The sequence below is a fragment of the Equus quagga genome, chromosome 13, assembly GCF_021613505.1.
Source record: "Equus quagga isolate Etosha38 chromosome 13, UCLA_HA_Equagga_1.0, whole genome shotgun sequence".
NCBI classification, from domain to species: Eukaryota; Metazoa; Chordata; class Mammalia; order Perissodactyla; family Equidae; genus Equus; species Equus quagga.
In genome coordinates, this window is record NC_060279.1 from 97,417,561 (window position 1) to 97,444,248 (window position 26,688).

The following is a 26,688-nucleotide window of genomic DNA, read 5'->3' on the forward strand; positions in this document are numbered from 1 at the left end:
AAACTTGCCAAACATTTTATAGTTTTATTGTTTTTTTTTAAAAACCCAGCTTTTTGTTTTACTGATAATCTCTTCTACTTATTTTTATGGAGTGGGGGGTTATTTTATTTCATTGATTTCTGCTATAATTATTGATTCACTCTTTTTTTATATATTAGTACTTATTTTGTTATTCTGTATACTCCAGGTTTTGATATGTGGTGCTTCAATTGTCATTCAGTTCCCCCAAAAAATGCAATTTCAATTTCCTTTACCCGCAAATTATTTAGAATTTTTTTTTTGAGGCAGATTAGCCCTGAGCTAACATCCACCACCAATCCTCCTCTTTTTGCCGAGGAGGATTGGCTCTGAGCTAACATCCGTGCCCATCTTCCTCTATTTTATATGTGCAATGCCTGCTACAGCGTGGCTTGATAAACGGTGCATAGATTTGCACCTGGGATCCGAATGGGCGAACCCTGGGCTGCTGAAGTGGAGCCCACGAATTTAACCACTACACCACCAAGCCAGCTCCTAGAAATGTATTTTTGAATATCTAGGTACATGGACTTTTTCTTGATTTTTTTGGTAGTTGATTTCTAATTTTATTCAATGAACATATTCTGAATGATATAAATTCTTGAGAATTTGTTGATATTTTGTTTTTGACTTAGTATGTGGCTTTTTTCGTTTTGTTTTGGAAATGCTCTGTATGTGTTTTTATTTTTTATTTTTCTCTTAGACTATTTTAGATGTTTGTTTGATATTAGAAATGAGGTCAACTATCATAAAGTATTTCCCTTCATCACAAAAATTCCATATATTAAGGATTTACACAATCTAGGAAAAACAAAATCTAGAAACATTTTTTTGCCTGAGCAAGCAATCATCTAAAAAGGCTCTCCAAAGTCTTGACTAGAGGTGTCATACCTCGCAGTGAAATTCGTGGTTTCTTCAACACAGCGCTCACCTATTTCACGTAAATTCTGTCTCAGTGCGAACTGCATAATGAGGGATTGTATGAGAAACTTTTTCTAATGAAGGCTCTTTTTCAATCAGCATTTTTGCCACCATCCTGAAAATTTCACATTCTTGTCCATAAACCTGTTCAATCTCTTTGGTTTTTGATGCTGCTGCTTTAGAGCAACTGGCGAGCTGACTGTCTTCGAATAATTCTGTGCCGTCTGTTGCGTTTGACTCAGGTCCTTCTGGCTGGTCAATGAACAATGGCGCCGTGGGTCCCGCCTCGTACTCAGAAATTTCAGGTAAGTTACTTTCAATTGCCTTCCCTAGGTTTCCAGCAGCCCAGTTGTTTGCAGCCTCAGCAAGTTCCTTTTCAGTCAGCCTACTGGGTTTGTCTAACACCTTTGATGAAGGAACTGCCGAAGAACTGGAGGGTGAAGTGTCTCCTGATGTTTTCACAGACTGAACAGGTCTCTCTTCTGTGTTGAGACTGATGGAAAGAATACGTTTTGCTTCTGTCTGGAGAGTAGTTTTTACTACTGACGCTCGAGCCAGATCTGCTGTGTGGAGATTCCTTTTGGCCTGTTACAGGTGATTCTCTGAAAAAAAGGTGTGTCTCATTTATGAGGAGACCGATCTCTCAAGAATGGGAAGGGTAGAAACCTTTTCTTCTAAAACCGTCTCTCCTGTTCCTGTATTCAGGCTGTCAGCCTGCGGAATGATCCTCTCTTGTCCACCAACAGCCAGATTCATCTCCTCTGTGAGGTGGACCACTTCTTCAATCATGAGAAAAACTGCGGCCCTCGTCATATTCTCAGTGATCGACATGACTGTGCTGTCCATGGTAGCTTCCTTCACCAGGTCTGTCTGGTAGTGGCGGTTTCTTTGGCTCAATGTTAATTACTCTGTGGTAGCCATCACTGGGGTGACTTCGAGGAGGTACTCACCTGTTCTCTTCGAAGTCTTTCACAGTCTTACCTTCCCTCAGACCATATTTCATTTCTTCTGCGAGCCATGACTCTGGGCCACTGGGACATCCCGCAAATGCAGTCACCCGCTCATCGCCACTCTCGCAGGCAGGCTGCATGTGTTTTTAAAGGATGTGCATTCTAGTTGTTGGTCTGATAGTAGAGGTCTGAATAAAAAAATTATTAATTATCTAATTCTTTTCTTTTTTTTTTGAGGAAGATTAGCCCTGAGCTAACATCTGCCACCAATCCTCCTCTTTTTGCTGAGGAAGACTGGCCCTGAGCTAACATCCGTGCCCATCTTCCTCTACTTTATATGTGGGACGCCTGCCACAGCATGGCTTGATAAGTGGTATGTAGGTCTGCACCCAAGATCTGAATTGGCAAACCCTGGGCCTCCGAAGCAGAGCACGTGAACTTAATTGCTGCACCACTGGGCCGGCCCTTGTTAGATTTCTTTTATGTCCTTTAATAACATTAAATTTTTTTCTTCATAAATATCTTGTGGATTGATAGGTGAATTCCTGGATTACTTTCTAACTTTTGTTATTATTCTGAATGGAATCTTATTTTCAGTTAGAGTTTCTGGTTGTTTAATATTATGTAGAGGAATACTATTCATTTTTCCAATTTGATCTTTTACTGGGCCAGTTTGCTGAATCTGTTATTAGTATTAAAGGTTTGGAGTTTCTATATGGAATACCAAGTCACATCCAAAGGATGACAATTTTGTCATCCTCCCTCCCATTCCTTATGTACGTATTTATAATGACTTATTTCAATGGCCAGGACTCCCGGGAGTGGACAGTAGTGGTGATAGTGGCTAGCTGTGCCTTCTTCCTGATCTTAAAGAGAATGAGCTTAAGGTTCTATGTTAAGAGTGAAGTTTGTGGTCGATTTTTGGTAGATAGTCCTTATCAAATTATGGAAGTTCCTTCCTATTCCTAGTTATTTGTTTTTTGGGCTTTTTTTTTTTTTTTTTGAGGAAGATTAGCCCTGAGCTAACATCTGCTGCCAATCCTCCTCTTTTTGCTGAGGAAGACTGGCCCTGAGCTAACATCCATGCCCATCTTCCTCTACTTTATATATGGGACGCCTGCCACAGCATGGCTTGCCAAGTGGTGCCATGTCCGCACCTGGGATCCGAACCAGTGAACCCCGGGCCGCCGAAGCGGAACGTGCGAACTGAACTGCTGTGCCACCGGGCCGGCCCCAAGATTTTAAAATGTGATGATTTATACAGTTCAAAATTTTATTATTAAAAAAATTTGTATCTGTAGTTATTTCTCCTTTTTCATTATGCATTCTGTTTTTCTTTGCATCTCTCTTTTTTTCTCTCCACCAGTCTTGCCTAAAGCATTTCTAACTTATTAGCCTTTCAAATAGCCAATTTTGGTTTTTGTTGATCTTCTCTGTTTTTTTCTCCTTTTCAATTTCTGCCTTAAAATATCTTTCCTCTCGTTGTTTGGATTTTCTCCCTTGTTTCAGATTTAAGTTTTTTTTTTTTTTTAAAGATTTTATTTTTTCCTTTTTCTCCCCAAAGCCCCCTGGTACATAGTTGTATATTCTTCGTTGTGGGTCCTTCTAATTGTGGTATGTGGGATGCCGCCTCAGCGTGGTTTGATGAGCAGTGCCATGTCTGCGCCCAGGATTCGAACCAACAAAACACTGGGCCGCCTGCAGCAGAGCGTGCGAACCACTCGGCCACGGGGCTAGCCCCAAGATTTCAGTTCTTAAGCTGAAGCTTCCTTTGTTTTCAGTCTTTCTTTTTGGATAAAAATATCCCAAACAATGAATTACCCTTGAACCTGTACGTCAGTAGTACTTTGATTGCCATTCAGGCGTAAGGGTTTATTTCTTTTAGGTTTTATTTTTTAACTCAAGAGTTATTTGTATTATATTATTTAAGTTTTTGGGCTTCTGTAGTTTGGGGCTTTTTTTAGAGCTGAAACAAAGAGAGCCCAGAACACAATAACTCCGAAAACATTTATTTCACAGAACATTCCAGAGTGGGTAGGCAGCCCCCCCAAGATGTCACCAGGTCCCACCTTCCTTGTTGCCCTGCTTTGAGGGTCGTCCTGACTCACATGGTTGAAGCCATCCCGCTGCCACCACATCCGTGTTGCAGTCTGTGAGAAGACAGCCCTAGGAAGTACAGAACAATTCGCTTCCTTTTAATGACGTGACTCGGAAGTTGCCCACCTTGCTTCTGCTCGTATCCCACCGGCCAAAAATGAGTCACATGGCTACGGGAGGCAAAGCGTTTCTGCTTGGGGTTTGGCCAGAAAAACAGAAACTGAACTAGCTACGTTAACAGCCTGCAAGGCAAGGAGAGAGGCCTCAGAAGAAACCAGACCTGCTGACACGTTGGTCTTGGACGTCCAGCCACCAGAACCTGAGAAAGTGAATTTCTGTGGTTTAAGCAAGTCAGTCTGTGGCACTTTGTTCTGGCAGCCTTAGCAAACTAGTACTGTCTCTGGTGCTCTAGTTTCAGACACCATCTTAGCCTGGAGGAGGAGCTGTGATTGGACACGGGGCCTTTCCAGATCTGTTCCCGTCACACCCAGAGCACAGCCTGGTTTGGCAGAGACTCAACCAGCCCCGGGCCTAGGACGTCTCTCGCTCGTGCACCATTTTGTTTCTTTCTTCAGGGTGTCATTCAAGTCCTTCTGCTCAGGAATGAGTCTCACGACAGACAACGTGTTGGGGATGCTCCAGACTCGCCCAGATGCCTTCGTTTCGGGGCGCTGTGGGATGTGCTGAGAAGAAAGCCTGGAGGAGAGGTGAGAAACAGCAGGAGCTGGGGAGAGCTGGGAGGGACAGAAGCACTCTCTCAGGCGCCAAACCAGATTCCTTGCCTTAGGCGTGGGTGAGGAAGGCTTTTTGTGAGGTCTGGAAGCACAGAGGGAAATGCAGGAAGGGCATGCTGTTCCATGAGTTGAGGACTAATGATTCAGAGGCGGCACAAACGTTCCGGCCCACTTCTGCCCCTCTTCATTAAGTCAGGAGGCGAATTCAGTCACGGATAATCGTACCTGTTATCCTTTATTCTTTCCCTCTCCCAGCCTTCGTGTCTGACAAATTCACTCTTTCACTGAAAAATTAGTGAGCACGATCACCGTATGGGACGTGTAGCAGTCGAGGAGACAGTCCCTGCCTTCATGCAGCTGCAAGTCTGGGTGGGCAGGAGACGCACTGAGCAAGCGCCATTGGAGTATTGAGTGTTTTGGAAGGGGCAGTAGGGGGCGCTGTGGGAGCACACGCACAGAAAGAACCAACTGGATCTGAAGGCCCCGGTGAGGACGTGGAGAGCGGAAGGATGAAGAGGAGTGGGCGGGAGAGAGTTCCAGGCAAAGAGAACCATGATGTAAAAGCCTGGTGAGCCTGGACTGTGGGGTGACGGGGACAGAAGCAGGGGCTGAGGCAGCAAGCAGAAGCCTGCTGGGAAGAGCTTTCTAGAAGAGGGTAAGGATTTTAGACTCTTCCCAAAGGACAGTGGGAAACTACAGAAGGATTTAAGCCGGCTGATGACTACCTGGTCACCCCGATGGTTGGGCGGATGATGAATTAACTGTCGAGCAGGACTTGGAAGGCCGCTGTCGTGGTAACTCAGGTGAGAGCTGAAGGTGACTTGGAAGAGGGTGGCGTCTGTGGGGACTGAGACAAATGAGATTTAGAACCTCTGGAACATTCTAAAGGATCTGATCTGGGGTGAGGGAGAGCGAAGGGCTAAGCATGACGCTCAGGTTTCTAGAGAAACTGTAAGGAGCTAGGAGAGGGTCCAGATGTCACGCTAGGAGGTCCGTTAAGGGGAAGCTGGATTTTAAAAAAAGAATTATTATTTTTTTAAAATAAAAAATAAGAGAAGGAATAATATCTGGAAACAGCATTGGGGTGCCATGGAATGGCAGGTTGTGTTATTGTACGTGATATTTTCTGTCTCTCCTGAAAGATACCCAATTGATAGCAAGCTTGGCCATAGGACTCGCTTTAGCCAATGAAACGTGAAGACGAGTGATGCGCATCTCTTCTGAGCCGAAGCTTCAAGAGCCGGCTCGTGGCCGCCACGTCTCTTCTCCCTTCGCCAGAGACCGGCAGTGTTTCGGAGGCTGCCCCGTGAGCGAAGAGCCTGGGTCCATGAAAGAAGACGTGGAGCAGAGCCCAGCCTGCCCACGTCGGCCACGGGGCAAAGGTGAGTCTCTACCTTTGTTTGTGTGAATTACCGGGATTTGGGCTCCCTGTTTTCCTCAGCACGTCCACACTACCCCTGTCCTCCCCGAGACCTTGAGGTGTTTGGTGAGTGGAGGATGAAATGCCTCCAGTTAGGATGGTGGGGGTCACCTTTGAGGAAGGAGCTGGTTTCAGTTAAGGAGCGAGTTGGAGGGAGCATTCAGTGGGAGGCTTAGAGGGGTCCCAGGGGAAGAGTTTGGGAAGGATGGAGGGAGGCAGGAGTTGGGTGGAACGGAGGACAACACAGAGAATGATGGAGACGAGAGGACCTGAGATGACAATAGGGGCTTGTATTTGGGGGGATGGCCAAAGAAAATCAAGACCGGAAACATGGTGAATTTGGTCATGACACCCCTTGGAGGGCAGGGGGCCCTCAGGTTCAGAACCCCATATTGATACAAAAAGCAGCATCCCAGGCGCACCCCCTCTCAGCTGACTCTCTGAATGGTCATCATCATTCTCATCCTGATCGGCTTATTTCTCAGTTGATGGCGTCCTTCTAATAGAATGTGACTTCCATGCTGCAAGAATCTGGGCTGAGTTGTTAGTCATTCTACCCTGAAGCCAAGCCCGGGGCCCGACTATCTGTGAGAAGAACGAATGAAGGAAACTTATGGATCCGTCCTGTTCATCATGATCTCTTCCATTAGCAGAGGGTGCCTCTCAGAAGTCTGTAAACCGAGGTTTGACTCTTGACTCATATTTTACCATCTTAGTGACTTTGGGCAAGTTACTCAATCTCTCTGACCTTGGTTTACTTAGCTTTAAAATGGGGTAATAAGGGAGCTGGCCCTGTGGCCTCATGGTTAAGTTTGGCATGCCCTGCTTTGGTGGCCCTGGTTCACCTCCTGGGCATAGACCTACACCAATTGTTGGCAGCCATGCTGTGGTGGTGACCTACTTACAAAGTAGAGGAGGATTGGCATGGATGTTAGCTCAGGGCCAATCTTCCTCAGCAAAAAAAGTAAAAAATAAAAAAAGATAATAATAGTTATCTAACTCATGGGGCTGTTCTCAGAATTAAATGAGATGACTTACGTAAAGGACTCAGCATGTTAAACAGCTGTCTGGTTCTCTGGCACTTGTTTTGTCCCGGTTTTAATAATAACATCCATGCTGATGCCCAGCTGGACAAATATGCCACTCTTCTGCTCTAGAACTCGCCACAGTTTTTCCATTCTCCTTGCCCCCCAACCTTAGTAGAGGAGAAAAGGGACTTGTCCAAAGACCCACAGGGAAAATTGAGGACCCAACCCAGGGCTTTCCCCACATGCCTTAGAAGGAGATGGCTCTCTGAGCTAGTGAGGAGTATGACTCAAAGAAATATCCGGCAGGCAAGGGAGTGTATGAGTTTCCTGTAGCTGCTGTAACAAATTATTACAAACCTAGTGGCTTACAACAATGCCAATTTATTATCTTCTAGCTCAGAAGGTCAGAAATTCGAAATGGGTCCCACTGGGCCAAAATCAGGGTGTCACAGGGTTGCACTCCGTCTGGAGGCTGAGAAGACCATCGACTTCTCTGCCTTTTCCAGCTTCTAGAGGCAGCTTGCGTTCCTTGGCTCATGGCCCCCTCTTCTGTCCTCAGAGCCAGCAATGGCCTCGCTCGAGCCTCTGCTTCCACCATCACATCTCCTTCTCTGACTCTCCTGCCTCCTCTTTGACTTGTAAGCACCTTTGCCATCACATTGGGCCCACCTGGATCCTCCGGGCTTGTCTCCCCATCTCAACATTCTTGATTTAATCACACCCACAAAGGCCCTTTTGCCATATAAGGTGACACTGACAGGGCCTGGGGATGAGGGCATGCACATCTATGGGGGGCTGTTATTCTGCCCATCGCAGAGGGCAAGTTGGAAATTGGCTGTCAGGCCTTAGACCCTCTCCGGTCTCCCCAGCTGTGTGCAATCTCATCTCTTTCTTTCCTTCCTTTTCCCATTAATTCCTGTCCTTGCAGCTCATTTTAAAACGGATGTCACCAGCTGGAGGCATTTGCTTCAAATCTCCTAATCTCCATGAATGGCGATCCAAGTTAAGTTCCCCTCTGGTGATGTCCACTGGAATGAGCTTGATCAGAGAGGGTCTCCAGGTGGAGCCTGGAGAACAGCCCAGTCCAGGAGAAATAAAATGTGAGCCATGAATGCAAGTCACATAGGTCATTTCAAAATGTCTAGGAGCCACATTAAAAAAAAAATAAAAGAAAATAGATGGAATTAATTTTAACAACGTATTTTATTTAATCCAACATATCAAAATATTATCATTTCAGCATGCATTCAGTACAAAAATTGTTAGTGAGATATTTTATATTAAGTCTTCGAAGTCTGCTGTGCGTTTTATACTTCGGCACATCTCAGTCTGGACCAGCCACCTTTCAAGTGCTTAAGAGCAGAGCGTGCCGGTGGCTACCCTCTTGGACAGTGCAGGCCGAGAACATCAACTCTGCAAGGGTCCCAGGGCCCAGTAGGCCCTCAGATTTGTTGAATGCAGGAATTAATGGACTGCTCTGTGCTGGTTTAGGCTCTTTCTCAGAAGCCCTGAGAAAGAAGAAGTCTCTTGTCTCTAATTTGCATCCATCCCTCCCAGGCACGCTTGCCCTCCAGGCAACTTCCCTCTAATGATTCCCGCTGGGTCCCCCGTTACCCAGGCAACCTGGGCAACTGCTCCGTATTGCTGTGCTCAGCGCTTAGTCCTGTCTGCAAAGTAAAGGACAGAAAGGGGCTCTCCATGGAGCCGATGCCCGGGAGGCCCCTGGGAGTGGGGAGGTGAAGAGGAATGCCCCCAAACATGTCCCCAGGGCCCTTTGTGGTCTAGTTCGGGTCCCTACTCACCTCCTGCCTTATCACCTTGTTATGGACTGAATGTTCCCCCCCACCCCCAGCTCCACAAATTCCTATGTTGAAGCTCTAACCTCCAGTGCGACTGAATTTGGAGCTGGGGCCTTTAAGGAGGTTATTAAGGATAAATGAGATCATGGGGGGGGGGGGGCGGACCTAATCCAACAGGACTGGGATCCTTATAAGAAGAGAAAGAGAGGCCGGCTGGTGGAGTAGTGGTTAAGTTCTCGTGCTCTGCTCTGGCAGCCCGGGGTTCACAGGTTTGGATCCTGGGTGCAGACATACACACTGCTGCTCAAGCCATGCTGTGGTGGCGTCCCACATAGAAAGAGTAGAAGGACTTACAACGAGGGTATACAAGTATGTACTGGTGCTTTGGGGAGAAAAAAAAAAGAGGAAGATTGGCAACAAATGGGCATTCGGGGCCAATCTTCCTCAAAAAAAAAAAAAAGAGAAAAAGAAGAGGAAGAGAGCCTAGGGATGTGTGCCCACGGAGAAAAGACAGTGAGAGGACACAGTGAGAAGGCGGCCGTCTGCAAGCCAAGGAGAGAGGCCTCAGGAGAAACCAAACTTGCCGGCACCCTGATCTTGGACTTCCAGCCTCTAGAACTGTGAGAAGATAAATTTCTGTTGTTTGAGCCCCCAGGCTGTGGCGTTCTGTTACAGCAGCTCCAGCAAACTGGTGCTTCTCTCTTTCCTCGCCCGTCCTCAGTCCTGCCCTTGGACCGCATTCCTGTCCCTCAGCAAGTTAAACATGAAGTTGCCGCTTAACCCAGCAATTCCATTTCTAGGTGTACGCCCAAGGGGATCAAATACACGTGTTCATACAACAACTCGTCCACGAACACTCATAGTAGCATTATTCGTAACAGTCCCAAACTGGAAGCAACCCAAATGTCCATCAACTAATGTATGACAAACAAAATGTGGTCTGTTCCTACCATGGAATATTATTCTACCATCAAAAGGTGTGAAGTTCTGATACATGCTACAACATGGATGAACCTTGAAACTATGCTTAGTGAAAAAATGAGACATAAAAGGGCAAATATTGTATCATTCTATTTATGTGAGACGTCCAGAATAGGCAAATCCATAGAGACAGAAGGTAGATTAGTGGTTGCCAGGGGCTGGGGGCAGAGGGGGTCCCAGAGTGATTGCTGATGGATATGGGGTTTCTCTTTGGGGTGATGAAAATCTTCTGGAACTGGATAGTGGTGATGGTCACACAACCTTGTGAATGTCCCCAAAACCACCGAATTGTATGCTTAAAATCGGTAAATTTTATGGCATGTGAATTATGTCTTCATTTAGAAATGACACGCCTGTCATATTGGATTTCTTTTAGTTCCTTGAATCTGTTCTATCGTGTCACCTCTGAATCTTTGCACGTGCAATCCATTTTACTCAGAAGAAAACGCTTTGTCACCGCCTCCTTTTTTCCCCTTAATGGTAAAATTCAGGCTCTATAGTAGTCCACGAAGAGAGCGCTTTGCAGGTGAGAGCCGTATTATCTATAATTTTCTTTGAGATACTTCCAGCTCATTCTGAGGAGCAGACCTGAGGTTGAGGACGGATGGGTAGGGTGGGGAGTGGGGTGGGGGCGGGGGTGGTTTTCATTCTAAACTATGTGAATATATTATTATTTTTTTATTTTAAAAGAGAAAAGGTTATTTCCAAGAGAGTTATTAAAACTCTAAAATCCAGGGAAAAAAAGATACTTGCACGCACAGTGACAGATATGTGGGTGTTTTGTTTGAATCTACACACCGCAGGCAGGTTAGTTATCGCTTGAAAGACCCTAATGAGAGAGCCACACAAGTTCGATGATCTTTCTCTCAGGCAACATGGAGGGGCTTTAAATTAGCGTAACGGACGTTGGAACTGCTTTTTCTTTGGTGAACTGAGTGCCAGTTGAGATGCAGATTGGGTAGACGGACTGTGCACGTTCAAGTCTCAGGAGCCAAGGAGCTTCTGCTTGTTGCTGTGGCACCACAGCCCTAGAGTTTGGGGGCCCTGTGGCCCCCAGGGGTGGGGGTTGTTGCCACCTGGTCCTGATGGGATTAGCTGAGCTGTGGCTAGTACGTCATCGCATCTGTTTCCAGTGGACCTTTGGTACACGGTGCCTGCTGGATGCCTAGCCTGACAGAATCTGGGCCTCCCTGATTTTACCCAGCAGGTTGTATGGCCATTCAATTGTCAGGCTGCTGATCAGGGCTATATTTGCGGCAGAATTTGGACCAAGCCTTGTTCTGATGTAGCACGCTACCTGGCGGTGAGGTCGTGGGGTAGAGACCTAGAGCTCTCAGTTACTGGAGGTGACTGCCATCTCTAATAACTATAAACGGCCAGACTGGCTGTGATGGTTGAATTGTGTCCCCTTCAACCCCAAATTCAAATAGTGAAGTCCTAAGCCTCAGTACCTCAGACTGTGGCCTTATTTGAAAGACAGGTCTTTAGAGAGGAGTCAAGTTAGAATGAGGTCGTTAGGGTGGGTCCCTGTCTGGTATGACTGGTGTCCTCATACGAAGAGGCATTTGGACACAGGCTGGCTAGAGGGAAGAGGATGTGAGGAAGCACGGGGGAAGATGGCCATCTATAGGCCGAGGAGAGAGGCCTGGCACAGGTGCTTCCCTCGCAGGCCTCAGAAGGAACCAACCTTGGCAACACCTTGATCTTGGACGTCTGGCCTCCAGAACTGTGAGACAATACATTTCTGTCGTTAAGCCTCTCTGGCTGTGGTACATCGTTATGGCAAAGCCCTAGCAAACTGATACAAATGCTTAAGTGCATTTGTAGCAAGGAGACGTCTGTCAGCTCTAGTCACCAGGCTGGTGGCCCTCCTGTCACCCAGGAAGCGCTCCTCCACCTTAACCTCAGTCCTCCCCAGGGAGGTGCCGGAGGAGGTCTGACAGCAGCCTTCACCTTTTATAACCAAGCGAGCTGGCCTCACAAGGCACTGTGGTCTCCATTACGGCTAGGTTCCTGAGAGTTCCAGGCTTCCCCGACATGAGCAAGCTGGGCCACAGGGAGATGCTGCTTTGCTGCTGAGGTAGGACCCTGCATTCATGCAGTCCTGCAGCTGCATGCGTGGGGAGCAGAGCTGCAACCAGTAGGGCCTGGGCTGTCGACCAGAGAGCACCCAGAGGGCGGCTCTGCCTTGCTGCTCCTTTGAGTGGCCCTGGCCACTAAGGAGCTCAAGGCCAGCGCTGGGCCCCACTTGATTAGCCCTTTCGCAAGGCCTGGGAGAGTTCCTCTGGTTTTTCAAATGACTTCACAGCAAGAGTTGGAGAGATGGAGGATGCTGTGACTGAGGGGCTCTTAGCTCTCCTGGCACAAGCCAGTTGTCCTTCTTTTGGAGAAGAACATTTGTTTCTGGGAAATACACAAGAAGTTAACAGAGCTAGCTGGTCAGCTGGGTGCATTTTGGGGAGACAGAGTGATACCGAACCTCTTAATCTCAAGTTCGTGTGCCCAATGCATAATAAGCCCATCACTGAGACATTGGTGCCTGAAGATGGAGAACGGTTTATTCAAATGGGCCAAAATGAGAAGGTGGGAGCATAGGTTCTCTCAAATCTGCCAGAACAGGAGAAGAAAGCAGGGGGTTTTATAGAACTAAGGGGCTCGGCAAGAGGAGTTTTGGAGAAACAAAGGGGAAGTCTGTGTATCTTTCACTCCAGATAAGCCCTTGGGCCACCTGATTTCTGGGCCTCAGGGGCAGCTGGGGGCTGGTTATCTGGTGATCCTTGAAGGCGTTATTCTTCTTCTGTAAAACAAGATCATCAATCCTTGTGACCCTTGAGTCACCCCTCAGGTTAGACAAGAAAACAACAAATTAACAAGATTAACTTCTTTTCCTCTGTGTCTGTGTTGGGAACAAGGTGGAAGGATAATCGTGTTCTTATTCAACATTTACAGTGACCCTCAGCTGCCTGGGTTCAATAGAATTTTATAAACCGTCTCTAATTTTCAAACCAACTATTGCTTTTCATTTATGGGATTCATCTAAAAATGTTTCAAGCCTTGAAAAGGATTCAAGTATAAATATCTTTAACAGGAAAGAAAAACTAACAAGTTTCATTAGCACTGGAAGTGTTCTTATCTGTTTTCTCCTTGAGTGTCAGAGTTTGAGAGCAGAAAATACTGTGGAATTCAGAAATATATTTGCTTTGAGATTTCCTTTGGCCTTTGAATCCAGCTAACACTTTAATGATTGAAAGCTAACTTCCATTCTTAAAGAGAAAGCAGATATTCCAATCTTACATTTTCCTCTCAAAAAGGGGTTTATATGCTTTATCATCCAGATATGGGAGTAGTATCTTCAAAGCATAGAAACTTGAGAATGTAATTTGCTTTAGGAAACCCAAAGATTTATAGATTTCTGGAATATAAAGTTCAGGAAAGAAGATGAGACTGGGCTGTAAGAAGATAACCTTGAAGAGCCTTTTATGCTGCATTAAAAGTTGAATTTCACCCCAATTGGCAAGTAGGCAGTGAAAAGGAAAAACTCTGTTTCTCCCTTCACTCGCCACTCTACCCCCAACACTTTACTTTTGGTCACCAAATGTGTGGAAGTTTTTCCCACACCAAGAAATTCTCCAGTTCTCTGGGGACACCAATTGGATGTCTTACAATTCACTTCAGTTCTGAGACTATCTACCTGGAGTGGCAGGAGCCCACAGGTGAAGGGCTCAGTCCCGCAGAGTGCCCTCACTCTCAGATGCCACCCACAAGTAGTGGGTCCCCAGGTTACCCAAAACTTCTGTCCAACTTGGCTACAATTTGGGGGTTCCCATGACCTCCATCTTGGGTTTGATAATTTGCCAGAGCAGCTCACGGAACTCAGGAAAACAGATTACTTACTAGATTACTGGTTTATTCTAAAAGGATATAACTCAGGAATAGCCAGATGGAAGAGATGCACAGGGCAAGGTGTCAGGGGAGGGACTCAGTGGGCGCACCACCCTCCCAGCACCTCCGTATGTCCACCAACCTGAAGCTCTCTGAACCCCTCGGTTTTTTATAGAGGCTTCATTCCATAGGCACCATTGATTAAGTCATTGGCCATTGGTGGTTAACTCAACCTCAGGCCTCTCTCTCCTCCCCAAACGTCGGGGGGGTGGGGCGGGGCTGAAAGTTCCAATCCAGGAACCCCTTGGTTGGTTTGCTGGCAGCCAGTCCCCATCCTCAGGGGCTTTCAAAAGTCGCTGAGTTAACATAAACTCAAGTGTGGTTGAAAGGGGCTTGGTATGAATAATAAAAGACACACCTTTCACTTTTATTACTCATCATTTAGGAAATCCAAGGGTTTTAGGAGCTCTCTGGAAAGGGGGCAAAGACCAAATATGTATTTCTGATTATAAATCACAGTTGTCAACACAAAATAACCAATAACTATTCTACAGATGAGAGAGATGAGGTGACCTTTACTTGAGCCCGGTTTGAGGACTATAATCTGGAAACCAGTGTCCACAAAGGAAGAAAGCAGCCAGAAGAAGCATGGTTTTCAGAACAGATTCATACATTTTTTAGAACAAAGAACATACATTAAACACGGCCAGGATACATATTCATCAAAGTTTCGAAGAGGTTTTCAGTTGTAAATTAGTAGGTCAACTTGAACCATTTATCTTCAAGAGTACTAGGAGGGGAAGTATACATTCTTGTCTTAGAACGTGCATCCTTTTACTTTGAGATAACGTCTAACGCATTCTTTACTTTAAAGGTTGAAGCAGATGTACAGTGTATGTTCGATAGGCCCTAAGTCAGGTTTCCTTAGTTCAAGCTGAATCCATTTTGAACCAGAATAGCTACCCCATGTGCCTCACTATGAAACCAGCTCAACACAAGGTTGACGTAAGGGACGCCATATTGTAGAAAAGAGACCACGTTGTAACTTTGAATGACCTCTGACTAACTGACCCAGCTGGGTTGCACCCTCCAGGAGATCCACCTGCTCTGTAGGTTTTATGACCCCTGCTAGTGCATATACCTCCCAGCTGCAATAAGACAATAACTTCGTTCTTTTGAGTTCCTTAGGAACGTGATGACCCCCAAACAGAGAGTCTATGCTCACAGCCATCATCAAGGACAATGGAGAGATCTGGTGTGGCAGCTCCCAGTCTGTAACTCCAGAGGGTCAACATTCCTAACCCCCTCCCCTGTGACCCACCGGCCTACATCACTGCTTCCAGATTCTGTGCCTCCTTAAGATGGTTCTTTTGGACATTAGTCAGCCATCTTCCCTCTTGCTAGCAAGCTGGAATAAGATGCCCTTTCTCTGCCACCATCTTGCCTCTTGACGATTGGCTTTTATCTCACGGTGAGCAGATCGTGCCCTTTGTGCGGTAACAAATATTTGAAAATCTCTTGTCACAATATCCCAGGCAGCTATTGAAAAATTTTTGGCCAGAGTCTGAAATGATGAGTTTGACCTATTTATAAAGTTTCTCTTGATGGCAGTCCCGAGCATTGCTTGCAGAAGCCCGGGAAGATCACTAGGGGTCAGTGTCAATTACCAAGTTTCTGTCTCTGAGCCCCCAGCCCACCCTCCTAGGCGCTGCTTTGTGCTGCTGAGCTGACAAGCCACGTTTCTGCTGTGCCAGATGGCTCAGTGTTAGACCCTGGCAATTGGGTTTGCTAGGAGACGGCAGAAGTAGGGTGACCAACTCGTCCCGGTTTGCCCAGGACGTCCCCAGTTTTAGCACTGAAAGTTCTCCCTCCTGTGAACACCCCCCCCACCCGCCCCGACCGGATGGCTGGTCGCCTTATGTGGAAGGGACTTGCCTGCTGTTCTCGTGAGCACCACCCCAGCAACACTTCTTCACTGTGGTGGCGGCGGCAGCAGCAGCAGCAGCTGAACCCAGCTTGTAGTTCTAACACTCACAGACCCAGTTTCATCAGAAACATCAGCGCCAGCCGGCTGGTGCCCCTTCCTCAGCATCTCTGTTCCTCCAGCTCCAGGAGTGATGGCTGATGAGGATCAAGGCTGCCCCAGGGAGAGAAGCCCAAGGCGTCCTGGGCTACGCACCCATCTATATCATCCTCCGGAAGCACAGGACATTTTGACCTAATTGACCTGATTCATATCCAAAGTTATAGGACCACCCGATAGCCAGACCCCACCTGCACTGATACCATTTTAACAACTTTTTTACATGATCTTTCCTTTGTCCTGTAAAGAAATAATTCCCATATCTACGCCTTATAAATTTAGCCCTACCCTTAACACATTGCAGCCCTTCCCCACCCATGGGTCCTGTCCCCATGCCTGCAGCCGTTCACCGCCCATGGGTCCTGTCCCCATGCCTGCAGCCCTTCACCACCCATGGGTCCTGTCCCCATGCCTGCAGCCCTTCACCGCCCATGGGTCCTGTCCCCATGCTACTCTCTGAATAAAGGACCACTATGACCAGACCTTGAGAGCCCAAAAATCTTTCTTTCGACTCCTCGGCTCACTGAACCCACATCAGTAGCTGCTTCCTACAGTTGCTACTTCCATAGAGCTGTGGTTTTCAGAGTGTGGTCCCCAGACCAGCAGCGTCAGCTGGGAACTTGTTAGAAGTGGAGCATTCCACGCCCCATCCCAGACCAGTCGGACTCTTGTGTCAGGCTCAGCAGCCTGTGTTTTAACAAGTGTTCCAGGGAATTCTGCGATGTTTAAGAACCGCTGCCTTAGAGTCTCACTTTACCCTTTCATCATCTAGATAACTGTGTACCAAGTTGGCAATTCCGTATGTCCTATAATTCCACTATTATGTTCCATGTGTTGAATTCTCTCTGTTAAAGTTACTGGCGTGGTTCCTCTCTCCTCCCTGGACCCCGACGGACCCAGAGCCCACTGCAGTTATATACGGTAGAGATGAGGACTGTCCAAGCAGAGCAGTGGGAGTGGGGTGGAGAAGAGCTGACAGACAGAAGCTATTTGAAAGGTCTTGATTACTGTTTGGGAGGACGGAGGGGGCCAGGACAGCTCCCAGGTCCCGCCTGGCGGATTGTGGCGCCCGTTCACAAAATGCAGGCTCTCTAGGAGGAGGGGTGGCAGGCTGGTGGTGGAGGTGATCGATTTGCTTTTGCATTTGGTGAGGTTCCCACTGAGACACTGAGGGGCAGACATCCCGTAAGCCATTGGCTACCGGGTCTTGAGCTGAGGAGAGGGGTCTGCATAGAGATGCGGCTTTGGGCACGATCAGCATCTAGGTGGCAGCGGAAGCCACGGGCCTGGATGCGTCTACCCAAGGAGACAAGCAGCACGAGAAGAAGACTCAGAAGGGACAGGTGGTGTGGTGGGAGGAGAGCTGGGAGGGTGAGAAGTTACAGAAAGTGAGGGACAAGGGAGGACCAAGAAGGTGGGTCAAGTGGAGCAGAGAAGCCAAGGAGGTGTATTAATCTGGTCTTTTTTTTTTCTGGATTCTGATGCTTTGACACCTGGAGCCTTGCTGACGCTGCATGGACTGCCCCTGCCAGGACCCGCCAGTTCCAAAGACAGTAAGTGATTCACCCATGAGCACAGTCAAACACAAACCAACCCATCCAGAGCGGACGCCCCACGGCCTCTCCCTCAGTCTCCTGCTCCAGGCCGCTCTCCACCTGCCCCAAACCCCCCGGCGCCGGGTCCCAGATGACCAGGGGAGACCCTACGCCTCTTGATTGCACAAAAATAGCAGACCATGCACCAGTTTACTCCTTGCTTTTTTCACTTGACTATATCTTGGCGGTCACTGCACACACGCACGTGTACAGACACACACATCTTGTGTATATATAATCCTCGTATATCTTAGTCTTTTTACAGCAGTGTAGTATTCTATTTTTGTGGATATAGCATAGTTGGTTTAGTTCGTCCTTATTTATGGCCACCTCAGTAGTTTCCAGTTTTTTGGTATCACAAATAGTCTCAGTGAAGAGCCTCGTTCATGGGGCATTTCATTTTTCCGTCAACGTGTCTTTGCAATGGAATCCTAGAAGTGGGATTGCTGGCTCAAGGGGTAAATTTGCTAGATGGCACCAGATTGTGGAGGTGTTGCCTTTCCACATTCCGCCCAGAAGGTGTGACAGACCTGTTTCCCCAGGGTGTTGTCACACACTGGGATTTTTTTCTCATCTGATAGATGAGAAAAAGGGTCTCAGTGTAGTTTTAACTTGCGGTTTTTAAAAAATGATGAGTGAGGTTGAGCATATTTTTGTATCTGTGGGGGACATTTGCATTTCTTTTTATGTAAACTCTCTATTTATATATCTGGCCCACTTTCAAGAGGTTTCTTGGTGTTTTTCCCTCACTTTTTAGACATCCTTTATATTTTAGCAATACTGACCCTTTGTCTGTGACGTAAGTTGCAAACATTGTTCTCATTTTGTTATCCGGAGTTTTCGGTTTGCATATGGTGGGTTTAAGTTTGGGATCTGCAAAAGGTTTTCATTTTTGTCTGGTCATTTAGCAAAATTCTCTTTTATTGCTCCTCACTTTGGAGTTATAGTTTGGAAAATTCACCCCACACCCGGCTCATCACCAGGGTTGTCTTTATTTGTGAGGTTGTATTTTTTCACCTAGATCTTTGACACACTTGGAATTTATCTGGTTTCCAGCGTGGGGAATGGAGTCAAGCTTTTCTTTTTGGTTATTTAGTTGTTCCAACACAACTAAATTAAAAACTTCCCTGAAACCCCTTCTTAAATTAAAAACCATTAGACGATCACGTCAATTTCCGTAGGCAATTGTTTCTATTTCTGGGTTTCTCGATCCTTGCCTTGATCTGTATGCTTGGTCGTGCACCAATAACACATCGTTTTATTTTGTTTTTAATATCAGGTAAAGCTACTTCTTTGTTTTCTCCTCCTCTTCCTTTTTCCCTTTTCCCCCCGATCTTTGCCTGTCTTACTTCCCAATGAACCTTATAATCAAATTGTCTAGCTCTAGAAAAAAAAACCCCGATGACATTTTTGTTAGGATTGCAATACATTTATAAACTAACTCAGGAACAATTGACCTCTTTATAATGTTGGCGGTGTCATCGTTTCCATCCTTGGAATCCAGGCGCCATCTGGTGGCCACAGTTCATAACAGCAATATTTTCTCCAAAAAGGTGGCTCAAAACAGTACACGTTTATCTTCACACACACTTTCTGTGGGTCAGGTTTTCTTCTCTGGACGGTTCTGGCTGGAAACCCGGGCACTGAAGACGTCGGCCAGGTCTGCAATCAGAAGGCTTCACTGGGGCTGGAGGATCCCATTCCAAGTTGGGTTCTTCCCACGCCTGGAAGACAGTGCTGGCTGCTGGCAGGAGGTCTCAGTTCCTCCCCATGTGGCTGTCTCCATAGTGTCCTCACCACATGCATCTGGCTTCCGCCAGAGCACGTGGACTCAGAGCAAGGTAGATGCTGCAATGCTAGATAATTTCAGGCTTAGAGAAAAGTCACAGATAGTACAGAGACGTCCCATGGGTCTCACCCTGCTCGCCCTCACGTGAAAGCCACAGTACAATGATCAAACCCAGGAAATTAACACGGGTACCATATTAATAACTAAACCACCAACCTGATTTGAATTTTAGCTGCTTTTCTACTGATATCCTTTTTCTGTTCCGGGATCGAATCCCGGACCCCACACCGCGTTTAGCTGTCGTGTCTCCTTAGCCCCCTAGAGTCTGTGTCAGTTCCTCTGCACGTCCTCGTCTTTCGTGACCTTGACACTTCTGAAGAGTACTGATCGGCTGTTCGATAGAATGTCCCTCCGTTTGGGTTTGTCTGATGTTTTTCATGGTTGAAATGAAATTCTGCATTTTTGCCAAGAATCCCACACGAATGATGTCGCGTCCTTCCTGGTGCATTGTATCAGGCGATTTGTCATGTCCACATGCCTTGTTGCTGGCAATGTTGACCTTGATCACGTGGTTCTAGCACTGTCTGCTGCACTTCTCCCCTGTGAGGTTACTGACTTCCCCTTTGTAGTTAATAAACGTTTTAGGGGAGACACTTTGAGACCGTACAAGTCTTGTTTCTCCTCAGGCTTTAGCCATCCATTTGATGGATGTGAGTGCGTTCTTAGGAGACAAGCAAATATTGCAGGAAACACAAAAGTTCCCCTTGACCTGGGGGGGTGGATCTTTGACAATTTTTGTCCACCCGGGAGCCAAACATTTCTTCTCTTTTGTGAGACTCCTTAGCTCTGTGGGTCTGGTGGGGGAGGCAAATTGGCCCCTCCCGTCTAAGAGACTGTATTCATCTCCCGTTGCCACTGTAACAAATTGCCACAAACCCAGGGGCTTAAAACAACCTGAATTTGTTATTTTATGGTTCTGGAGGCCAGAAATGGCTCTCCCTGGGCTAAAATCAAGGTTGGCCAGGCTCATTCCTTCTGGGAGCTCTAGTGGAGAGTGTATTTCCTTGCCCTTCCAGCCTTCTAGATGCTGCCCGCGTTCCTTGGCTCGTGGCTCCTGCCTCCACCTTCAAAGCCAGCCGCATAGCATCTTCTTGCTCTCTGACCTCTGCTTCCATCCTTCCCTCTTCTCTCTCAAACTCTGATCCTCCTGCCTCCCTCTTATAAGGACCCTTGTGATGACGCTGGGCCAGCAGAATGATCCAGAATAATCTCCCCATCTCAAGATCCTTAACTTCACCACATCTGCAATGTCCCTGTTGCCAGGTAAGGAAGCATATTCCCAGGTCCTGGCAATTAGCGCAGGGCCGTCTTTGGGGGGTGTCACTCAGCTGACCCCGGAGGCTGACTGTGGACTTCTTGGCAAAAATTGCATATTCTTGCACTTCTTTCAGACGCTCCAGGGCACCGTACAGTGTGGTTGAAAGCGTGACCTGGCTGAAGTCAAACCCCGGCTCTGACATTTACCAGGTGTGCAAAGTATTGAGCAAAGCATTTCTCTGTCCCTCAGTTTCTTCATCCGTATAGCGGGTTAATAAGAGTACCCGTCCCCTAGGCTTGCTGTGAAGACGAAATGAAGTGATATGTGTAAAATGCTAAGCACACGCCTAGCATGCAGTACTTGCTCAGCAAAATGAGCGAGGTCTAAGTGTTGTTTCCAGGAAGGTCTGGACTAATCATGGAGATAAGTTCAAGCATCTGCTTAATAAACTGAGAGCCCACTTGATCCTGATTCTACGTTTCTGGCACAGAGTCTGAGAGAATAGCAACAAATATAACAGAACTCTCTTCCTGTTTGAAAGTCAGCTGTGCCATCTCGAGTGCGTTACTTCATGTCTCTGAGGTTTCAGAGTCTTCAGCTGTGAAATAGGCTAACCCAGCAGTTACCCCCGGAATTGTGGCAAAGATGAAGTGCCACCAAGCATGTAAAGGAGGCACTAGACAGCGGGAGCAGGAATGACCATCGCTCTTGTTAAGAACAAGCGAAAAGTGAGCGCAAGGAGAGAGCAAGAGAAGAACTCAACGTGCTTGGGGACAAGGTGCCACACCTTGTCATTCCGCATCCAGAGTAGACAGTCCTTCTGCCAGGGAGCCCCTTCTTTTTTTTCTGTGTCTGGCTCTTTTTCTCTGTCAAGACTCGGAACTGGTGGCCTCTCCTCCAGGCAGCCTTCCCTGATAACTTTCCAGTAGGCAGAAAGGCTGAGGGGATGCTGAGGGTCCCCTTGGAGCACTCATCTCCATGGAGCAGGAACTGAGAATGGTCTAAGAACTGATAACCACAGAGGGGCGGGGACGGGGGCCCTAACCCCACGGTTCCCAAAAGACACGTGTCCTGGGGACCTTAATCCTGGTTCCCCCAGGATCTGGAGCGGTGGTTCTCAACGTGTGGGCTGGGGACCCTCTCAGTACTATTTCTATAATATTAGGACTTCTCTGCACCTTTCACTGTCATTCTTCCATGAGCACTCAGTGATGATGTCCTTGCTCTGCCGGCTAATGGAATGTGTGCGTAGGTATTCTTGTGTGTATGTGTTTTAATAAAAGCTTTATTAAGATATAATTCACATTTGCCTGTTTAAAGTGTGCTATCCAATGATTGTTAGCGTATCCACAGAGTTGTGCAACTATTACCACAATCAGTTTTTGAAAATTTTTATCACCCCAAAAAGAAATCCCACGCTCATTGACAATTATTCCCTGTTCCGCACCCAATAGCCCCATGGCAGCAACTAATCTACTTTCTTCTCTGTAGATTTGCTTATTCTGGACGTTTCATATAACATGGAATTATTCAATATGTGGTCTTTTGTGACTGACTTCTTTCACTTAGCAGAATGTTTTCAAGGTTCATCCACATCATAGCATGTATCCATACTCCATTCTTTTTTGTTGCCAAGTAATATTCCATTGCCTGGACATACCACATTGTATTTATCCATTCATTGGTTGAGGGACTTTTGGGTTGTTTCCACTTTTTGGCTATTACAAAGAATGCTGCTTATGAACATTTGTGTACAAGCTTTTGTGTGGTTGTAGGTTTTTGCTTCTCTTGAGTATATACCTATGAATGGAATTGCTGGGTCACATGGTAACTCTATAATCAACTTTTTGAGGAACTACCTGACTGTTTTCCAAAGTGGCTGCACCATTTTACATTGCTGCTAGCTGTGTATGAGGGTTGCCGTTTCCCACATCCTCGCCAATAATTATTATCTATCTTTTATTTTTATTTATTTATTTTTTTGAGGAAGACTGGCCCTGAGCTAACATCTGTGCCCATCTTCCTCTTCTTTATGTGTGGGACACCTACCACAACATGGCTTGATAAGCGGTGTGTAGGTGCCCGGGATCTGAACCAGTGAACCCTGGGAGGCTGAAGTGGAGTGCCTGAACTCAACCGGTATGCCACCAGGCTGTCCCCAACTATCGTTTTGATTATAGCCATCTTAGTGGGTGTGAAGTGGTATCTCGCCGTGGTTTTGATTTGCATTTCCCTGATGGATAATGATGTTGAGTATTCTTGTGTTTTAAACATTTCTCGGTTTGAATTTCTGATACAGTAAATATTGACAGATAGAACTCACATATGGAAAAGCTCATTGGGGTCCTCAATAATTTTTAAGAGTGTAAACACAGTCTAATACCAAAACGTTGGAGCACCACGGGACCGGGTTTGGGGCAGAATTTACACATCATTTAGTTCCTGACTGTGGTGTATGTCAGCTATTGCCTCGGTAACTCGGGTTAACAGTCTACCCACAAACTCGGCGGCTTCAGCAGACATTTAGCCTCATGATCGCCGGGCTGAGGTCCCCCCTGCGGTGTGACTGATCTGGAGTGGGCTCCACTGGGTGGCTCTACGTCAGGCCCCGTGTTGGCTGGACTTGGTTCCAGGCTGTGGATTGGTTTGAGGTTTGTTCCGTATGCGTTCACGCTGGGGCCCAGGTGGAAGAGGAGGTGCTTTTACGCGGACACGCTTTTCTCAAGAGCATCGCTGGGGTGAGAGTCAAGCCAGCTGCTTTGTGCACCGTGGCGTCTGCTAACATTCCATTGGCCAAAGCCAGTCATGAGGCCACGCCCACCAGCAAATGGGCGGAGACAGTAAACCCCGCCCACTACAGAAGTGGGAGGGGCCAATGCTTGATGAACATAATCCAAACCCCGGAGGGAGGGGCTCCGTGCTCCAGTGTATGTGAGGGGGCTGGTTCCGTTTTCCACAGTGCGGAGCTGACTGTATCCCTCGAAGTGTGTCGCCCCCCGGGCCACCTCCTTGCGCCTGGCCCCTGTCCCTGTGAACCACATTCCTAGAGCGGGCTGGCTGAACCCCGAAGGTGACCTGCTGCCACACTTGTACGTTGGGAACCTGCGGGCCCACGCTCTGATTTTAAAAACGTCACTTACTTGCCACATACCTAAATTGGCGGTTTTCACATAAAATGCACATTTCTGGCTTGTCATGAAAAAATCCTAATACGTGATAACACTGGGCCCACATTCCCCCTCGGTGACCCTTGATTGGGCTGCTTAGCGATCCCCAGCCTGACCTTTCAGTTCATCCCAGGTCCCATCCCTCCTCCTTGCCCTTCACCTGTCTTTCTTCGCTCATTTGCCTTTTCTCTCTGTCTTCTGTAGGCATATAATTTTTTTTTATTTTTAAAAAATTGTTGTAAAATACTCATTAATTAAAAATTGACCCATGACCTACTTAGCCATTGTAAAGCATACAGCTCAGTGGCGTTAAGCAGATTGACAGTGTTGTGTAACCACCACCACTATCCGGTTCTGGAACTTGTTCTTCAGTCCAAATGGAAGGCTGGTGCCCATGAAAGAGTCTCCCCGACCTTCTCTCCTCCCAGCCCCTGGCAGCACCCACCTGCCTTCTGTCCCTGTGGATTACGAATACGAGTTTTTAATCACCGCTCTAGGGAAACTCAAACTCGGTTGAAAATCAACATGTATATGTAGCATGGTTTCATTTGGGTTAAAATGTATTTGTATTTCTTTCTATCTGTAACACTTATAGATATTGTCTGTAGGTGGATAGAAAAAAAAGTCTGAAAAAATATGCCGCAAATTCTGCGCAGTAATTACCTGTAGGAGTTGGGTTCAGAAAACTTTCATTTCTTGCTTTCTGTAACTAACAAATAAAGGGGTGGGAGCGGGTAACTTCCACTTTATTCTTGTGTATTTCTTTCCCCCTTCTGTGTAAAAAGGAAAGAAATAGGAAAACATCTGGGACTGTTTTAGGCTATAAATAGTCGAGCCTGCCCTACATATGGCCTGTTTTGTAAGTGGAATAACCAAATAAATCCCGTATGGGTTACACCATTTGATTTGGGTTATTCTTGTTCTTTGCACCCTAATTGGTTTTCTTTATAAGAACCCTGACAGGCAGGTGCTGTGATCATTTTCTACAAGAGGGGACTGGTGTTGAGAGATGGAAAGTCACTGTCTAGGGACACCAACTAGCAGATGCACAGGATGTTTTTCTGACCCCGAATTGTTTGCAGCTGGGAAAGGTCTGGAAACAAAAGAATGGCAGGGCCTCCTGGATACACACCTCCCTCCCCTTGGGCTCCAACTTTGAGAGAGGGAATAGCCCGAGCGTGAGGTCTCCCGCGAGGAGGGTTCACACTCAGGAATGCTGATTTCCAGCCTGAGGCTCTGGGTCAGGTGGTCTGGGGTAGAATCCTCCAGGTGGGCAGGCGGTCCCTCTCTTTTGCCCAGACCGGGCTCTATGCAGTCACGTTCTTCTGCCATCATGTTGGGGCCGGATTGTGGCACCCAGCTCAGCCTCAGGCTCTTTGCAGGGACCTGGGTGGCAGGGAAGGGATGCCCAGTCTGGATCTGGACCCTTCCCAATGACTTGTGTCTAGAGGCCACCTCTATCCTGTTTAACGGAGGAGGAAGCCGTCATGGAGAAGGGCATGGACTCTGCTCAAGGTAATTTGTTTGGAGCCTGTTTGGGACCTGCGTCTCCTACTTTCCAGTCCTTGACTTTTTACACTCAATTGGCTTTAAAGACAGAGGGCGGCCAGCTGCCTGTTCTTTCTCTCCCCTCTTGAAGGGCTGTGGGTGAAGCACGGGAGGAAGGAGCAGAGAGAGAGGAGCAGTAATAATAGCAGCACTTATGTAGTGCTGAATGAATGCCGGGCGCTGCTTTGTGTTACCTCCTGTATATTAACTAGTTGAACCCTAATGAGGTCATAGTTATTATCATCTCATCCCCACTTCAGAGATGAGAAAACCGAGGCACAGCAGGACTATGTAATTGAACCAGTGCTACAGAACGAGTAAGTGGTTGGGCCAGGATGTGAGCCCGAGGTGTCTGATTTCAAATTCCATGAGTCGAATGCGGTTCTCAGGAGATGCGGGTAATCTGGCAGTACGTTTGCCCTGAGCTCACGGAGTCCTGCTTCTTGTCTCCCCCATTACACTAGAGATCTGAAACTGCTGCTTCACTGCCCCACGGCTTGTAGCAATGCTACTTGTAGCAAAGCTTGTAGCTGCTACTGTGGCTCATTGAACTCCCCGTGTGTGGTAAGTGCTTTATGCACAGTCTTTCTCCTTTTTATAAACACCTGAAAAGAAGGCATTTATCCCCACTTTGAGCTGATTGAGGATCAAAGATGTAATTTGCCCAGATCAGACATTTAGTTAGAGAAGGGGCTGCTTGTCTGTAGCTAGATGGACTCTGGGTGCAAATGAGGTTTCAAATCAGGGAGAGAGTAGCTAAACTGAAGCTGATTGCTAACATCGAGTGCTGCCAAGTGTGTGTCAGGGAGACATGCTCATAAACGATATAGTGGGAGTGTAAATTGGTTCACTTTTTGGAGAGAAATATGATGATCATTAAATACGGTGTAAAAACACACATACCTGAGGCTGGCCCGGTGACATAGTGGTTAAGTTCACGTGCTCCACTTTGGTGGCCCAGGGTTCACGGGTTTGGATCCTGGGTGCAGACCTGTGCACTGCTCAAGCCACGCTGTGACTCACACACAAAATAGAGGAAGATGGGCACAGATGTTAGCTCAGTGACACTCTTCCTCAAGCAAAAAGATGAGGCTTGGCAGCAGATGTTAGCTCAGGGTGAATCTTCCTCACCAAAAAAGCCCCCAAAAAACAAAATGAAACACAACATACCCTATGACTTAGCCATTCTGTGTATATAAATCAATCCCACAAGATAATTTGAATATATAAAGAAATAAGCCCAAGATTGTTCACTGCTCTTCGTTTTGTGTTAGCAAAAGCACTGGAAACAGCTTGAGTGCCTCTCAGGACAGGACTAGCTAGGTCACTGTACCTCCAAAAAAAGAGAATACTATGCA

The 26,688-nt window shown here is 46.9% G+C and overlaps 2 long non-coding RNA genes and 1 pseudogene across 3 annotated transcripts; 2 read left to right on the plus strand and 1 right to left on the minus strand.

Moving 5' to 3' along the window:
* Nucleotides 1-869: 869 nt before the first annotated feature.
* Nucleotides 870-1,958, minus strand: LOC124251396 (periphilin-1-like; annotated as a pseudogene).
* Nucleotides 1,959-4,532: 2,574 nt separating this feature from the next.
* Nucleotides 4,533-6,957, plus strand: LOC124251163 (uncharacterized). 2 transcript variants are annotated; one of them, XR_006891684.1, is made up of 4 exons: nucleotides 4,533-4,693; nucleotides 4,976-5,523; nucleotides 5,863-6,102; nucleotides 6,626-6,957. It is a non-coding gene; the product is annotated as an uncharacterized LOC124251163 (long non-coding RNA). The 2 variants fall into 2 exon arrangements; XR_006891683.1 differs by lacking the exon at nucleotides 4,533-4,693 and having other exon boundaries at nucleotides 4,733-5,523.
* Nucleotides 6,958-17,392: 10,435 nt separating this feature from the next.
* Nucleotides 17,393-20,837, plus strand: LOC124249988 (uncharacterized). The gene is made up of 3 exons (XR_006891508.1): nucleotides 17,393-17,466; nucleotides 20,523-20,620; nucleotides 20,749-20,837. It is a non-coding gene; the product is annotated as an uncharacterized LOC124249988 (long non-coding RNA).
* The last annotated feature ends 5,851 nt before the right edge of the window (nucleotides 20,838-26,688 follow it).